This window comes from Notamacropus eugenii, chromosome 3, assembly GCF_028372415.1.
Source record: "Notamacropus eugenii isolate mMacEug1 chromosome 3, mMacEug1.pri_v2, whole genome shotgun sequence".
Taxonomy (NCBI): domain Eukaryota; kingdom Metazoa; phylum Chordata; class Mammalia; order Diprotodontia; family Macropodidae; genus Notamacropus; species Notamacropus eugenii.
Genome location: NC_092874.1, coordinates 70817186 through 70835157, shown reverse-complemented (window position 1 = coordinate 70835157; position 17972 = coordinate 70817186). Strand labels below are relative to the sequence as shown.

Below are 17972 nucleotides of genomic sequence, written 5' to 3'. Positions count from 1 at the left end.
AGTATATAAGGTTTCTTCCAGTTCTAAATTCATACATAACATTTTAATAACAGATAATTAATGATTAGAGATAATTAAACTTATTCTTTTCAATAAACCATTGGATAATTTCAAAGTTAAAAAAAGCAACAACCACTCTTAATGACAAACTTCCAGATCTGTCCAAATTCATTTTTAGGGGGTGAGTCAGAAATTTACATGGTTAATGCATATTAGATTTTAAATTAAACTTAGGTGTGGTTAATTTTTCTAGGAATTCGAGGTGACTTGGAATAAAGAGGATCTTCATGAAACACTCTTAGTCTCAAGAAAATTACATTTTTCTCTTCTACCCTCTGCCACCATATATCCCAAGGCAATTATACCAGAATTTCATTTTACCCATTTGTTTGTTTGTGGGAGCAATTGAGATTAAATGACTTGCCCAGGTCACACAGATATTAAGTGTTTGAGGCCAAATTTGAACTCAGGTCCTCCCAGCTTCAGGGTTGGTGCTCTATCTACCAAGTCACTGACTTGCTTCTTATTTTTTTTTAAGTGACAAGGGAGTTTATTTTAAAACACACTAGCCTCTGCCGAGGCAATATTGGGGGACTAGGAGAGTTGCTAGGCTGGTCATGAGTAGGCATTGATAGCTCAGAAGCAGAAATGCCTTCCTGAGACCATCAAGACTTACATCAGATCTGCCTTTTCACTGGATGCCTGCTGGGACTTGGTCTCTATCCTAATGCAGTTTCTTCCTTGGATACAGTGGACCTTCCTCCAGATACTAACATAATACCTTCTCTTTCCTGGGGAGACCCTTTTGCCCCTCCCCAATTGACTCCGGACATGCTCCAGCCTCCTTTTCTAGCTCTCTGTCCTAGGCTGAGAGCTACAGTTCATGGAAAACCAAAGGGTCCTCTAATCTTCCCTGCTGGGACATGCTGAGCTACAGTTTTTACAATCAGGGTCTTATCCAGCTATAATAAAGAGAACATTAAGAACCATGTTAGCAGATAAGAGAGGAGGGAACGGATGGGAAAATACAAAGTCATACTGTGTTTAACTACTTCACATGACTATGAGTGCCTTCCTTAAGACTCTATACAGTTTTAGTGAGAGAGATTTCTTTTATGCGATGGACCAATGAAAGCATAAGTAATTTAAATCTTAACCACAAAATTATCAAGAACATAATTTTTGCTTCCCAGAAAGTAAAAGTTGTTCATTAAACTTGGTCCTGAAGAAGAGAGGAAAGAATGTCCCTCATTCCTTTCCCTACAGTGATAGGTATGGAATGCCGATTACACTGTTAACCTCAACTGATTTGCTCGCTAATTTTACTGAACCATGTTCTTCATCCTTTGTTAGGATGCTTGGCTTTCTAGGTAGGGGAGAAGGGAAGGAATGTCAAAACAAAAAATATTAATAAAAATCATTTAAAAGAAAATAATAATCCTGCTGTCTTGTTTTATTATTTTGAACTGACAGACATGTGCACAAAGGGAAAAAAAAAGACTTTCTTCCTCACTTATAAGAAAGAACTAGACTGCTGAACTGTGATGTATTATGAGGAGAGAACTTCAGTTTTACCAGCATTTTTTGAAACTAAAGAGTCAATGTATATATAAGTCTTCTGAAAAAGTGTAAGTTTGGGATAATGAATGTTTTCTCAGTTATAAATGATTCATGGCATTCTGGATCAGGGAACACTGCTGTGCCAAGTAGGTGCCAAAGGGCATCCAGTCCTGAGTCAAGCAGTAGTACATCTCAATGCTGCTGCCAAGCTCCGGCAGCTTCAGGCACTAGGAATCAGAATGGTGTCTTCTCCCACTGCTTTGCAGCAGCTGTACTCTTCTATCATAAGATTAGAAGTTCCTGGGTGCCCCTTGTGCTGTAGAGCACAAAGAGCACTGGACTAGAAGCCAATAAATAGGTTGGGCTACCATTGCTAAAAATTAGAAAGAACAGTTCTTCTAGAAGGTTGCTGTGAGGACTGATGGAAAATGGATACAGAGAAATGTAAGCTGCTAATATCATTATTCCCATGGCCAGAATGCCAATCAAGATGCACAGGAGTCATATAAAAAAGTCAGTAACACATTTCCCTCCACAAACTACGGCAGTGGTATTTTCTTCACGCCAATGTTCCTTATCAGTCAAAACATACTACTGAGGGATTGTGGGTAAGTCACCTAAACTCTCAGCAGTATAGACAACTCTCTAGGATCATGTTACATGGATCAAAGCATGGGCCCAAGGTGGCAGTGTGTGTGTGATATTTACCAGATATTCCAGTGTCACAAGGCCAAATTACTACATTGGCACTGGTGAAATTTTTGCTGGCTAGTTAAGATGTTTAAGCAGCTAGGTGGCACAATGCTGGATCTGGAGTCAGGAAGACTGTTCAAATCTGGCCTCAGAAACTTACTATGTGACCCTAGGCAAGTCACTTAACCTTGTTTCCTCATCTGTATAATGAGCTAGAGAAGGAAACCATCCCAAAAAAGGTCACAAAGAGTCAGATACAACTGAAAAACAACAATTTAGATATTAGCAATATATTTTCATAGCTATAAATAAGAAACCTATTGGCGTGAGGGTTTAGAAGTAGAGGACTTGGCTTTGAATTCCAACTTACTGCCCATGCAACCCTTGGCAAGTAATTTAACCTCTCAGGGCCTCAGTTTCATCTGTTAATAAGAGATCTAGCTAGATGACCTCTAAGATTTATTTCACTTCTAAATCTGTGACTCTGTGTCAGTCTTGGGCAAGCTGACTTAATCAATATGAAAATAAAAATTTCCTCTTTTGCAAAATAGGAGGCAGTTAGTTGGCTCAGCGAATAGAGCACTGGCCCTGGAGTGAAGAAGACCTGAGTTCAAATCTAGCTTTAAATATTTACTAACCGTGAGACCCTGGGCAAATAACCTAACCTGTGTCTGTCTGTCTTAATTCATTGAAGAAGGAAATGGCAAACCACGTCAGTACCTTTGCCAAGAAAACCCTATGGACAGAACAGTCCACGGAATCATGAAGAGTCAAGCCAAACAACTGAACGGCAACATCTGTAAAATAGCAAAAAATGCTCATACTACTTAATGCATGGGGTTGTGAGAAAAACACACATCCTGCAGCAATGTGAGCTATTATTTTGGTTCATATTTTCAGGGTTTCTAAGGGACAACTAAAGAGACTCATTTATAAAATTCAAAGAACCTTTCTAACTCCAGTGAGATATGAGTCTATACGGACATCAAAGTTAAATTGTGAAGAATCTTGAGGAATTGAGCTCCAGGGTGCTTTTTGGTGTGTGTGTGGGGGGGGGGGGGGGCGGGGAAGGAGGATTGGTGAGGGAAGTGATATATATTCACTTTTAAGGTTGGAAGAGTATTAGGCTACTATCTTAAGAGTCTTATGGGAGGGAAATGTGGCATATTTGGACTTCTACTAGAACTGTACTTACTGTTACACACAAAATAGGTGTCATAAAAGTGCCAAATCATTTCCAAGTTGCTCTCAGAGCCATTTAAAACAACAAAATATTCTGTTAATTCTACATACACACAATTTCAATTTTATGAGGAAAAAGATTATCCAAAATAAATTGACATTTCAGTTATTTTTAAAATCATTACCAAAAGAAAGTTTAAATTACTTCTCCCCAAAGTTCAGAATTTCTAAATGTCCGAATTGGCTAGTTTGAAGTCAGGCATTTCCAATTTTCAACACCATGGCATCATTTTTTTAAAAAATGGTCTCCTAGGAAGTCAACCTTGATATGGGATTTTTGAAGTATAATAATTATAAAAGCCAGGCAGGGAATATTGGCATTTGACACAATGATTATAAGAGCCAGGATGGCTTGAAGCCAATGGATAAGTTCCCTAAGGTCTGAGGGCTCTAGACAACTCTTGAAGACTAGATTGCAAAGAAGGAATTTCTTCACTTGGTCCAGTGTTTAGCCACAGTGCCTGGCACATAGGGGCTTAATAAATATTTATGGACTGAATGATTTCACCTAGGATTTCCCTATACTTATTAAATCAGAGGTCTTGGTCCTCTGCCTAACGTGTTCCCAATACAATGATCACAACAGAGAAAGGAAAGTCAAACAAAATTGGTTCAGGACAAAGGTAGCAGAATATGAACATAGCTAAAGAAGAAAAAAGGAGGGCACTTCTTGAGAAGTAGTGGCAGAATAAGGGAGGTAAGAAGGAAAGAGAAGGAAAAAGAACAGAACAGTTTAGGATAGAGGAAAAAAGAAATGCATTGGAAGTCCTGGAAAACAGTTGGCACAAAGGATCAGCTGGAGGTAAGGAGTTGAAATGGGCATCTTAACTACACAGAAGAAAGAAAAATTAGGGGAAAGTGACAGAAGATAACAGAAAAGAAAAGAAGAGAAGAGGAAAGAAAAGGATGTGCCCTAAGTAAAGGAGTTAGCTGGTCCAGAGAAGGGTATGTGAGCCAAACATTCTAAACTGAAGACTCCCAATAGCCAGATGGGTCCAAACCAGCTTAGTATGAAAACAACAAAAGGAACCTAGCCTGACAAAGCCAAATCCTCTCTTTTGGAAGGGGGATGGAGGGATGTTGGCTGGGGAGCATAGGACTTGAGAGAATGAAACGGGAAAACAACTACACTAGAAAAAGTCTTAGGGTAAAGAAGAGTCTACCAACTGCTGCTCACACAGAGCTGAATTATAGGGAACAGTGCTAATCTCTTAGGTTCAGTGGCATTGAAGGGCCAACATGCTCCCCACCAGGGAGGGAATGCCTGGCTCACTTCCCAATAACCCCACTGGGAAAGTGACAAAATGTGTTAGCTTTCCACCTGACTATCAGACATGAACAGAGAGTCTTTGTAGTACACCAAGCTGTGAAATAATTGCAAGTGCTAGTCTATAAAAAAACCGTTTTGATTACCTCCTGAAAGAACTTGGAAGTCTGAAGAGACATCATTACATGCCCAGAAACCTACACATATTTATTCTACAAATTACCTACCATGTGCCTAGCACTACGTTAAGTCCTACACATGTGAGGATCGGGGAAAACAAAGAAGAAACTTCCATCTCTGCACCTGGGAGGCAAGACAAGTCACCTATAAAACAGTCAAAACAATTCTCAAAAAAATTTAAGTGTAATAGTAAAGGACCACAATAACAACTCTGAATAGGATGGATATTTTACCTACTTCATTAGACTGTTTGTGAGGATTAATTGAAAATGAATGAAAAGGAAATCCTTAAAAAAATACCATCTAAATGCCATCTATCATCACTATTGCCATCATCATTACAGCCTTGGGAACAAGCTATTAATCGGTCTGTAGTAATGTAAAAATGATTCTTTTAGATACAAAAGAACAAGGTGATACGGGGGAGGGAGGGGAAGAGAACATAAGTAAACATTTTGAAAACGGACCATCAGTCTATGAATTGTGGCATGTAGATCAACGTCCAAGATCACAGTTTTAGAGGGAAAAGGGGCCTGAGAGACTATCTAGTAGTTCAAACCCTCTCAACATTTTACAGATACAGAAACAATGAAAGATTAAGTGCTACTATGTGTCTGGTGTTGGAACTATAAAGACACAAATGCCCCTGCTCTCAGGAAGCTTATGTTTTACTGGGCAAGACAACATTAAGTTGTTTTATTGGGCAAGACAGCACATAAGTTCTAAACACAAGGGAAGGAGGGAAATGGTATGAGCAGCTGGGGACAGAGGTGGATTGGGGAAACAAATGGAGAGACCTCTTACAGAAGGTAGCATTTGATCTGTGCTTTGAAGGAAACTAGTCAGGTTTTGAAGAAGCAATCTGACAACTTGTACAAAGACAGAACATGGAGTGTCATGGGTGAGAAAGAGCAAGAAAGCCAGTTTGACTGGAATCGAGAGAGAAGAGGAGTTAATACATCCCAAACCTGGAAAGGTAGGTTATAGCCAGGTTGTAAAGGGTTTTATTATATGCCAAACAGATGAGTTTATATTTTATTTTAGGAATAAGAAGGGGTCAACTGAGCTGAAGAAGGACATGGCCAGACCTCTGCTTTAGGATTATCACTTTGGCAGCTCTGTAGAGGAGACACTAGAGGTAGAGAAACCAATTAGGAGGCTATTGTAACAGTTCAGATGACAAGTGATGAAGGTGGTTGCTCTGTGAGAGACTGCAATCAACAAAGCTTGGCCACTGATTGGATGCATGTAGTGAGGGAGACTGAAGAGGGGCTATGACTGTGAAGATCTCAGGCAGGGTGACCGGAAGGATGCTGGTGTCTTCACCAGAAACATGAAAGGCTGAGAAGGGTGAGGTTCATCAGGGGGAAATAGGGCACTGCTATCCAAATAATTTGCCATTAATAATACTAATAAATAATCACAGGAGGAGGTAGAAGGGTATCAGAAAGAATCACTTTGAAGCATTCTGTGTAACAGATTAGAGCAGCTTAGGCTACAAAATCCATCCAGTAAAGCCTGCTGATTTGTCTAGAAACTAAAAAGCACATTTACTTTTGAAATAAGATAGTACTTATTTGGTACTAAATATAATACAAAGGACACCAGTGTGGTATAATGAAAAAGCTCCCTAGATTTAAAGTCAGAAGATCTGAGTTTGAACTTCAGCTTTGTCATCTGCTAATTCTGTAACCACAGGCAAGTCAGTTCCTGCATCTGAACCTCAGTTTCCTTCTCTGCGAAAGCGAGATAACAATACACACACTAAGGGTTTTATAAGGAGAGCACTATAGGACTGAGAGTTTTTCCATATGCCAGAGTTTTCAATATTCAGACAGTAGTTTCACAATATTTTAATATACTGACTACCTCAGTGGTATTTCTTTGAACATTTCCTTTTTAAGCAGCCCAGCGTGGTAGTCACAGGCTATAGCTGGAATCACCCAGACAAACAGGACTGCTCACAATGACTGAAAATTGGACAGCCGTTCCCAATTTCACCTTGCTTGGCTAATTGCACAGAAGCAGCCAGGGTCACTGCAGTTGCTGTGGAGCAGCTGGCAGGCTCCTGCATGGAGAGGCTGTGGAACAGCTGGGGAATGAAGGATGCTTCTGAACAAGTTGCAAGGCAACCCCAAATAAGGCTATGCGTTGATCCTCTGAACAATGGAGGCAGACAGGCGAGGGCAGGTCTGGCACATGTATGCCAACTGCCCTTTTCTTCGTAGTCACAGAGCACAACAAGTAGATACAAATGGTGCCGGTCTCATTCAGTAAAACACTTGTGGCTTTGCTCCTAACCCTTTACAAGTAACAATTCAGGATCAAACAGCTAAGTTTCTAGTTAGACTCCAAGTTACACATTGCTTACAAACAAAACCATGGTGAATCAATTATTAGTACCACGTATGAAGATGTTAGATCTTACTGATCCTCAAAGAGCATTGGTTTTGGACTCAGAGGATCTGATTTCAAATCACACCTTTAACCTTTACTACCTGTGTGACCTTGGATAAGACATTTAACTTCCCAAAGCTCCCAAATATGTAAAATGAGTGCTTTGTACTAACTAGATGGCCTAAATCTAACTCAGACAAGGCAAGCATTATTCTGACCATTTTATGGATGAGGAAATTGACTTGAGTTATAAGTGAAGCTTGTTGTTCAGTTATGTCAAACTCTTTGCCACCTCATTTGAAGTTTTCTTGGCAAAGATATTGGAGTAGTCTTCCATTTCCTTCTCCAGTTCATTGTACAGATGAGAAAACTGAGGCAAACAGGTAAGGGACTAGCTCAGGTTCACACAGCTGGTCTGAGGCTGGATTTGAACTCAGGTCTTCCTGACTTCAAGCCCAGAGTTCTATCCACTGCACCACCTGCCTGAACTATAAGATAGGCAAAGGAGACAAAACGAAAACCTACCATGACCTCTGGTCTTGTGGGCTATGTACCACAAAGAAAGTTCTCTCTCTCCTATGGCCAAAAAGTTAGGAGTTATATAATGAGATTATGAGGCTCCTGAAATCCTATTCATATGCATAAAATTGTTCCCTCTTTTCTGGTCTGATTTCATTGACATAGGAGCTCCCAACTTGCAAACTTGCTCCACCAAAGCAGACCGACAACTTTTCAACAACCTATAATGTCAAAGAATGAACCTGAGGACACTAAGAGGTGAGGCTCCTTGGTGAGGAATATAACAAGATCAGCATGTGTCAGGGGTTGGACTAGAACCCAAGTCTTTCTGCTCAGCTGCTTAGTCTTAAAGAGCACCACAAATAAAGCTTTTCCACCTGCTCTGAACCCTCTCACATGTGTGGTAGCTCCCTGTTAGAATGTGAGTTCCTTGAGAACAGCAGAGACTCTCATTTTAAAATGTGTATCCCCAGTACTTCATACATCAAACAATCAATGAACCTTTATCAAGCACCTACTATATAACAGGAAGTATGCTAAGCATTAGGGATACAAAAAGAGGCAAAAGACAGTCCCTGGCCTCAAGGAGTTCACAATCTAAAGGAGAAGACAACATACAAATATATGGTTGGTGGTTGTGGTCCTTCATCTTCGAAGAGGACCAATATGACATCACCATCAGTGTGTCCGACTGTGGCGATCAGACCAATGCGAGCTCGGAATGCTCTACCACAGGTTGGGCACAGATAGTTGGTGTGAATATTTGGGGTGGACATCCCAAATTTGCACATCCTGCATTTACTTTGTGCTATCTCAATTCTGCTTTGCTCATAGAGCACAGCACCCTTTCTGATGTGGGCATGCCATGCTGAGTAGTTCTGTGCCAGTGTCTCCTATGTTGCACAGTCAAATCCAAAGTTCTTGAGAGAGATCTTGAGAGTGTCCTTGTATCGCTTCTTCTGGTCATTATGTGATCGCCTGGCCCATGCGAGTTTCTCCATAAAATAGTCTTTTTTGGCAAATGTACATTTGGCATTTGAACAATGTGGCCAGCCCATCGGAGTTGTGTTCTCTGAAGCATAGTTTGAATACTTGGCAATTCAACTCCAGTAAGGACTTCAGTGTCTGGTACCTTATACTGCCAGGTGATCCTCAGAATCTTTCTAAGACAGTTCAAATGGAAGCAATTCAGTTTTCTGGCATGGCACTGGTAGACTGTCCATGTTTCACAAGCATATAACAATGAGGTCAGCACAATGACTCTGTAGACCTTCAGTTTGGTAGTCAGTCTAATACCTCTTCTCTCCCAAACTTTACTCCAGAGCCTCCCAAACACTGAGCTAGCTCTGGCAATGCGTGCATCAACCTCATTGTCAATGTGTATCCCTGCAAAGTACACTACCAAGGTAAGTGAACTTATCCACAGCATTCAAAACTTCTTCATTTGTTGTAACCAGTGGTTCCACATATGGATGGTGTGGTGGTGGTTAATGGAGCACCTGTATTTTCTTGGTGTTAATTATTAGGCCAAAATTAGCACAGGGAGCAGAGAACTTATCCCTACTTTGTTGCATCTCAGCTTCAGAGGCTGCATTGAGTGCACAATCATCTGCAAACAGAAAATCATGCACCATCACTTCCTCCACTTTGGTCTTGGCTTGCAGCCTTTTCAAATTGAAGAACTTAACATCAGTATGGTAGTTGACCTTCATGCCATGTTCATCCTTATTGAAAGCATTTGTCAACATGGCTGAAAACATCATGCTAAAAAGCATGAGAGCAAGTACACAGTCCTGTTCTACTCCACTGATGACTGGGAAGGCACGAGAGCACTGTCCATTATCCAAAACCCAAGCAAACATGCCATCATGAAACTGATGTACAATATTGATGAACTTTTCTGGGCAACTAAATTTTGACATAATTTTCCATAAGCCCTCATGACTAACAGTGTCAAAGGCCTTGGTCAGATCTACAACTGTTGTGTACAGATCTCTCTTTTGCTCCTGGCATTTCTCCTGGAATTGTCAGGCAGCAAACACCATACTGACTGTTCCTTGGCCCTTTCTGAAGCCACACTGGCTCTCAGGTATATGACCATCTTCCAGGTGATGGATTAATCTATTAAGAAGGACTCTAGCAAGAATTTTGCCAGCAATGACTAAGAGAGATCCCCCTGTGATTGTCTCAGGATAATCTCTCCCTTTACCTTTATAGAGATAGATAATGGAGGTATCCTTGAACTCCTGGGGGATAACCTCCTCTTGCCATATAATCTGGAAAATTTCAGTCATCTTTTGTATGAGCAATGGTTCCCCTACCTTGTAAATCTCAGCTGGAATAGAATCAGCACCAGGTGCTTTGCCACATGAAAGGAGCCCAATGGCCCTCAAAACCTCTTCTTCAGTTGGAAGTTCAGATAGGGAGAGACTGACTTCAACCTGAGGTAAACGGTCAATGGCCTTAGCATTGACTGATGATGGTCTGTTGAGAACACTATGGAAGTGTTCAGCCCATCTTTCCAGGATCATGTCCTTATCACTAATCAATGTGGCTCCATCAGCGCTGAGTAGTTGTGATGCACCATAGGTTTTTGGTCCATAAATAGCTTTCAGGGAATCATAAAATCACTTTGGTTTGTAACTATTAGCATAAAATTGAATTTCATCTGCCTTCTTACTGAGCCAAGAATCCTGCAGCTCTCTAAGCTTTGCTTGTACTTTGCTTTTGATGGAATTAAATGCTGCCTTCTTAGAGGTGGAGGAACTATCCTGCTGGTAAATCTTGTAGAGTTCTCGTTTTTCATTTAGCAGCTTCTGAATTTCCCCATCATTTTTATCAAGCCAGTCTTGGTGTTTGCAAGTGTTGTGACCCAGATGAACAAATACAGTGCTGTACACCAAATCTCTGAAAGCTGCCCACTCCTTTTCCAGCTCCACTGTTGCCAACTGTGTGTTGGCTCAGCTTTCTTTCCAAGTTAGCAACAAACTGTTCACACTCAAAGAGTTCTAATTTGTTGACATTAATTCTTCTGGTAGTCATTTTGCCTAGAGGTGGGGAGGGGGCGGCGCTTTTGATGAATGCGAATATTTAGCTTGGAAAGGATAAGTGCAGCACTCTACACCACACATTGCCTTTGTCACTCTCACATCTTGTCTGTCTCCTTACAATCACAAAACCTATTAGATGCCAATGTTTACTGCAAGGGTGCATCCATGAAGCTTTATTGCATTTAGGTAAATGGGAGACAATGTTGGTGATGAGACAGTCATGCAATACACAAGTTTTCAGCAGTAAATGGCCATTGCTGTTGCTGTTTCCAACTCCATTCCTCCCTAGGACTCCCTGCCAAGTCTGGTAGTCTGAGTCTACTCTAGCATTAAAGTCACCCAGAATGATAAGCTTGTCCTCTTTTGGTACATTGATGATAAGGGTCACTAGGTCTTCATAAAATTTGTCTTTGACTTCATCAGGGTTTGTCATGGTGGGAGCATGGGCACTGATGATGGTGGCATTGCATTTTCCTGCGAGTGGCAATCTCATTGTCATGAGCCTGTCATTCACTTCTTCTGGCAGGCATACTAGCTTGTGGCTTAGATTAGTTTTGATTGTAAAACCCATGCCAGTTTCATGGCGCTCCACTTCACTGCACCCACTCCAGAAAAAGGCGGATGCAGCTCTAACTTCAGACTCCAGAAAAAGGTGTATTGAGCTCCAACTTCAGTAAGCTGGCCTTCATTTGCCAACCTTGTTTCATTCAGGACTGCTATTTGGATGTGATACCTGTTGAGTTCTCTTGCAACAAGCACAGTTATTCTTTCAGGTCTACTAGATTTTGTGTTGTCTATTAGCGTACACACGTTCCATGTGCCAATGGTGAGTGGAATCGTCTTTGCAGATGTTTTCGTACATTTTGTATATTTTTTTGTGTTTTGATCACATAGCGGGATTCCCTGCCTACAGCAGTAATCAGGTCAGGGTTGGGTAAGCAGACAATGTTTAGGGCATATATATATATAAAGCAAGCTACATTCAAAATAAATAGGAAATAGTTAACAGAAGGAAAACATAGGACTGAAGAGGTTAGGAAAAGTTTCCTATAGAAATTGGGACTTAGAGGAAGCCAGGGAGGTGAGGAGTCTGAAAGGAGGAGGGAGCGTTTTGGGGGTGAGGGTGGCACAGCCAGCTCCTACTCCCTAAACCTACAGCATCAATTTTTCTAATTTTCTTTCTAAGAGAAAGAATTCTTGAATCCAAGGTCCACCACACATTAGGTAAAACAGCTCCCTTCCAGCTCTGAAATTTGATGATATATTCTTAGAATTAGAGAAGTAGTCTTCCTTCCTCTAATACACCAGAAGTTATGAAAGGAAATTGCACTTGCCCTCAGGTTTTTCCCTCCCCCAATTTTTCCCCACATTTGTGAAACTGAAGAACTTTCACTGATGAGCTCAACTCAGTAAAAGAATAAAACTCTTTTCTTTCAAACTTGCAATACCCCTGGTGCACTGTGGGTGTCGTCTGACTGGAGTTGGTTTAACTGATCCCATTCTTGCGTTCATACCTCATTCCATCACTTAGTGCACCTAGAAACAATCAATCTACAATACAAAATATTATGCAGTAGGAAAATGACCCCATTAGCCAACATTCTACCAAGAGGGAAGGGGAGATAGCAATGGGGGAGGCTTGGTTATTTTGGGTTTTTGTTTTTGTTTTTTGGTAATGTTTACCCTTAATAGACCAATAAAAAAATTACTGAACTGAAATAAAAGGACAGAATGAGAGCGCATGCTCATGATTTCTGGGCTTCTTGTTAGCTATTCTAATTATTTCGGTAATGTTTCAGCAACTTGCAAATTAGAAGTAACTAGATACACTTATCAAAGTGAGTGATGTGTGTGTGTGTATTTATTGTGTACATTCATGTACATGTAAACTCAAAGTGAAGGCAAATAAATACAAACTCTTAACTGTCTTTGCTGTTATCTCTCAGGAGCCCAGAGAGAAAAGGAAAATAAATTAAAGTAGGGCAGAAGGAAGGGAAAGGAAAGTTTAGCACTTAAATTAATAGTAGCCAGGAACCCCCTCCAACTCCACATTTTAACTGGCTCAGCACTAAGGACATTTTGAGTCACCAATTATAATAAGTATCACTTCAGAGTTTGAAAAAAAAATTTTTTTTCTTCAAAAAGGCAGGCTTATTATAGGGCAAAAAAGGTACAATATTATACAACACAATCTTAAAGTATACTTATATTAACATATGAATGAAACCCCAAAGGCAATGGAGGGGGGGATTTAACGGTAAAGTTGAGACATATTCCTAAGGCAGACTTCACATAGAAGGGAGGGAAGTTGACTCATCCCATAAGTTAAAGTGATGTAAAATATAACTACATTGAACACAGCAATATTTTTGATACACTAGTGCAGTGCCCTGGGGCTCACTTTCCCAATCCCAGCCACTGGCAGATTGAGTTCTTATATAGCGGGGGCTGGCTTCTTGTTTAGGTTTGCCCTCCATTTGAATGCCCAGATTCTTGGAATGTCTTGCTATTTTATACAAGCCCCAAAGGGCGTGATTGTCTACTCAACCAATGCCAATACATTTCCAGGGTTGCTTCACTTCATTCATCCAATAACTTTCTTTCCTTTCAAAATGATTAAGAATTTTTCAGAAAAAAAGAAAGAACTTTTCACCTATTTACAATGATGGATTCATTCATTCTTACCAGATTGAGGTAGCTATTTTAAGTTGTGTCAGGTAATTGAAGAATTCAATAGACTTCCTTACACTAATAAAATGAACATTTTAAAAGAAGGTATGGATTCTAAAGAATCTAATTTTAGAGATTATCAGCCACTAGATGAAGTAAACAATACTGTTTCTAATTCCAACAAGAAATTGGTTCCAAGGAGTGCCAGGGATGAGTTCTTATTCAGTCCCTTTCTAGAATGCTTAATAAATGCCAGCTTAATTAAGTCACAAATCTTAACAATGGTCAGGGGAGTACTGGGAAAGAAAGTCCACCAAAACTTGTAGCATATGGACAGTAAGTCAGTCTCCACATGTGGCCGTATCAGGTTACTTGTACACAGATAACTGGAGTCTTAGGACAGCAACACGTGATTCCATTAGACAATGTCAACAAGGCATTTGCCAAATCTGCATCTCCCCAAACTCTGCAGTAAGCATCAGTACTCCTCCCTCCAAATACACACATGAAAATACTCTCTGTCATCCCAATTTCAAGAGGTGGGAAGTAGTAGAAAGGAAAACATTCTTTTCTCTCATAGATCTCAGGCCCTGAAAGAATGGAAAAGTTGCTTATCAGATCCCATTCCTGGGATCTGCCCTTCAGCTAAATCAGGTACTTCATGCACAAAGTCATAGAGGTGTTGTCCCAGAACTTCCAGTTGGGTTATTACAACCCCAAGGAAGAAAACAAGTCACCCAATTCCAGTTCTGAACCTTCATCCCTCTCCGGAGGACTTTCAGATGCATGAACTGTCTGACATCACAGGTACTATTATTGCCACCCCTGAGGCTTTTAAGCAGGGCACATGACCCAGATTTCGACCCAGTCTCAGCCTTCAGGCTGCTGTCACGGTCTCAGCAGCCTCATCCTAATACAATTTCCGACTTTTGTCTGTCTGCTGCCTTTGTTAACCTGTCCTCGACATACAGCCAGACCAGTAACTCTAAGTGTTTATTTGAAAAAAGTACTGGAAGCCTAAGGCATGTCGAGAGTGCAGCAAAAGGAAGGGGGAGGATTGAGAAAGCAAGGGAAGTGTTTTGTTTTTTTTTAACTTTCTTTAAGATAGCTTATAGTTACGTAAAATTGTGGTGGGTACATGCGGAACTGGTCAAGGCGAGAGGGCAGGGCGGGACTCCCAGTCCTGCACTCCGGGCTTTCCCGCCTCAGTACTACAGAGCTGTCAAATTAAAACTCCCCAGAATTTGGCTGGCACAGAAAAAACCTCCAAATTCAAGTCAGTCGCTCTTAATGTCAAAGAAGGAAATGGATGGTTTCCCCAAGTAATCAAGCAGACAAGCCTGCCTCCAATCGTGAGACCCCTTTCCCAGCTCCCCAGCCTTGGATAATCTCTCAGCTGCAAAGCTTCCCAAAACTCAAGAAGGAAAATCTTGAGCCACCATCCTGTGCATCAAAAGCTCAGAACTCCCTGCAATTTTTGCAGGGGGAAGGGGAGAGGAGGGTGGAGGGTGAGGGTGAGGGTAAAGATGTGGGTGTGTGCTAGGGCGTGCAATTGTTATTCATGTAAGACTCCCAGCTACCGAAGTTACCTCCCGGAAGATAACAACGTCAAGCACTTCTCTCCAGCTCACAAAAATGAACAGGCAAACCTCCACCTCTACAATTCCCCAATTCCTTTCTCCCTCTGGCTCTAACTCTGCAAGATCTTGAGCCATCAAATTTTCCTAAGAATATAGGTGACCTCCGCACCCACCTAGTCCACCACCTAGTAGAAAAAAAAAATGCGTATGTATATTTGTGCATCTTTTAGGCATTGTAAAACCAATTCACCTCGGGCGTGACTCAATCAGACAGTACAAGCAACAACACTGAAAAGTACCCCTCACCTTCCTAAATTTCCTCTCATTTCCAATCCCTTGTCCCAGAAAACTGCTCCCTCCCAGAGCCATCAGTCGACTCCAGGAGTCCTTTTCAAGATCCCATTTCTCCAGGGCGTCTGTAAGTTTCATGCCTTACCTGTCGGCTAGCAGAGAAATTCAACACTTGGCCCCGCTCTGCTCTCCTCCCTTCCCCACTGCCCTCCACGCAGCAACCAGCAAGAACTGGCGCCCTCTGCTGAGTCACCCGAAAGTGCGGGGGTGGGGGTGGGGGAACTGGGGAGGAGAAAGGGATAGGAGTGAGTGGAAAGGGGGCCAGTGGGCAGTAACAGATACGGGAGCAGAGGTTAATGTGCAGTGACCCACGTTACCTCTCTCTTCTCCCGTCTCACTACACAGCACCTAGCAAATGCCCGCCTCTAGGTTAAAGCAGGCAGGCTCCACCCAGCCCTTCCCAATTGGAAAGAAAGGACAGTCATCCTACAGTCACCGCCCCAAGCAGACCCCGACACGGTCCGGCAACCGCCCCTTCCCCCCACCCCCCACCGGGGTGCTGACACGAAGGGAGCAGAGCCAGAAGATGAGGTTCCACCTCTCGGGGAGGGCGAAAGAACCCACACCCTAGCCCCAGGCGGCGTCCTAAGGAAACTGCCGGGAATCAGACGGATGCAAGTCCTATTTTAAAACTCCGGCAGATTTTTTCCTGTCCTTGAAAACTGAGGGCTGTCCAGTATTCCCAGCAGCTAGAGAGATTGAGAGGGGAAAAAAGGAAGGGGGGAAGGGCTTTCGGGGAAGCCCGACTGATCAACTCCCCCTGGGTCCTAAGGAGAGTAGTCAGAGTCCAACTTCAACCCCAGAGCTCCGGTGTCCCCTAAGTTTAGGGGCCAACGAGGCAGGCTCCGGCCCCAGGGACGGGGGCTGATGGAAAGGGATCGAGCAAAGACATAAAGAGTTGGAAGCAACGCTCTCTTCAGCCTTCACCAGGCTCTCTCTCACCTGTGCAAACATCCATAGCACAAGCTGGCAGACCCCACTGAGGTACTGGATTAAAACAAGCGTTTCTGGTGGAGTGGAGGGAGGGCGGAGCAGGTTTGGAGATGAATAAAAGTTATCCAATTAGTCTCTGTGCAAATCTCCCAATACCAGCTGCCTGAGGAGTAACCTCACAGATGAGATGATTCCTCCTGGGAGAAACTGAGCTCGCGCACATGCATACACACACACACACACACACACACACACACACACACACACACACACACACACACACACACACACCCACGCACACGCACACACCCACGCCTGTCGATCTTACCTTGGTACTCAGTTGTGTCTCCCCAGACAGCCCGGCTGGCTAGCGGCGCTCACACACCTGCCTGGATTGTCTCCTCCAGAGACAAAGTTAGCGGCGGAGTAAAAACTTAACAGGGTGCAAGCCAGGCTCGGGCTCCCAAGGAGGACGGGCGCCAAGCCTTAACGCTCCGGGTTCCCAACTTCTCCGCACTCGGGGCAGCAACAGCAGCTCCCTGGGTGCAGCTGGATTCCCTTGGAAAGGGAGAGGGACAGGGACCGAGGGTCTCGGCCCCGTAATCTCCGGCCGCACCACCAGCAACAGCCAGGCACAACTTTCAAGGCTTTAGCCCGCGACCCCCGGAGCTTCCTTCCCCCAGCTTCTGCAAGCCTGCAGCCCGGAGCAGGGAGGGCAGGGTATTAATTATATAGAGACCTCAGCCGCGACCTCCCCTCCGTGCTGTGTCCCCCTCTCCCTCCAGCCCCCTCCTCTCTCGCGCTCTGCCTGTCAGTCCACAGGCGCCGGGCTCTGTGAGTGGTCAGGCCCGCGTGCCAAGGAAACCCGGCTGGCTCGAGCCCACCCCCTGGGCGCGCGCCCGGCCCTCCTCCTCCTCGCCGCTCCGCCCCTACTTGGTCGGGCTCCCTTAGGCCCCGCGCGCACACGCTCCTGACTCTGGGGCTGCTGCTCAGCGCGCGGGCACACCCCCCCTGACCACACTCGGCTTCGCCCGGAGCTTCCGGGGGCCTGGAACCCAGCTTGCCTTAAAGGGCCCACGCCTCCCGCTTAGCGCAGCTCGGCTCCGCCCCCGGTTGTCCGGGGTTGGAGATAAAAGCTGCGGATGCGTCTCGGCGCTAGAGTCAAATCCTAGAAGGACTTAATCACGTGCTGTGCTCCTTGTTTGAGGGATGGTTGGTGGCCACTGGCCTCCAGTCTCCGCTAGTCTCTCTTCATTCTTTGTATCTCCCTAGAGAAAAATACAAAGGTGTATCTGAAGCCAGGTGTGTAAGAAGGTGCGCCATCTGGGGCTGTCCTCACTCACCTTTGTCCATCCATCCCCACCACCAGAAAGCATTTACTGAACATCTATAGTGACTAGGTGTGCAATCTGTGTGTGTGTGTGTGTGTATGTCTTTCACACACACACAGGGAGGGAGGGAAAAATGAACTGCCCTGGAGAAGCTTAAAATATACAAGCTGCTTACACATGCAACTTTGGAACTTGTCCA

General features: G+C 43.3%; 1 protein-coding gene across 12 annotated transcripts in view; it reads right to left on the bottom strand.

Annotated features, from left to right (window-relative positions):
- SVIL (supervillin) overlaps positions 1–17273 on the bottom strand; it is a 266599-nt gene extending 249326 nt beyond the window's left edge. For 3 of the 12 annotated variants that reach the window (XM_072651890.1, XM_072651879.1, XM_072651891.1), the window contains exon 1: positions 16771–17273. The gene's annotated coding sequence lies outside the window, so the exon portion shown is untranslated. Of the gene's footprint in view, positions 1–15464; positions 15895–16770 lie in introns of those variants that run through there. The other 9 variants (XM_072651874.1, XM_072651875.1, XM_072651872.1 and 6 more) reach the window with 8 other exon arrangements.
- Positions 17274–17972: the final 699 nt, after the last annotated feature.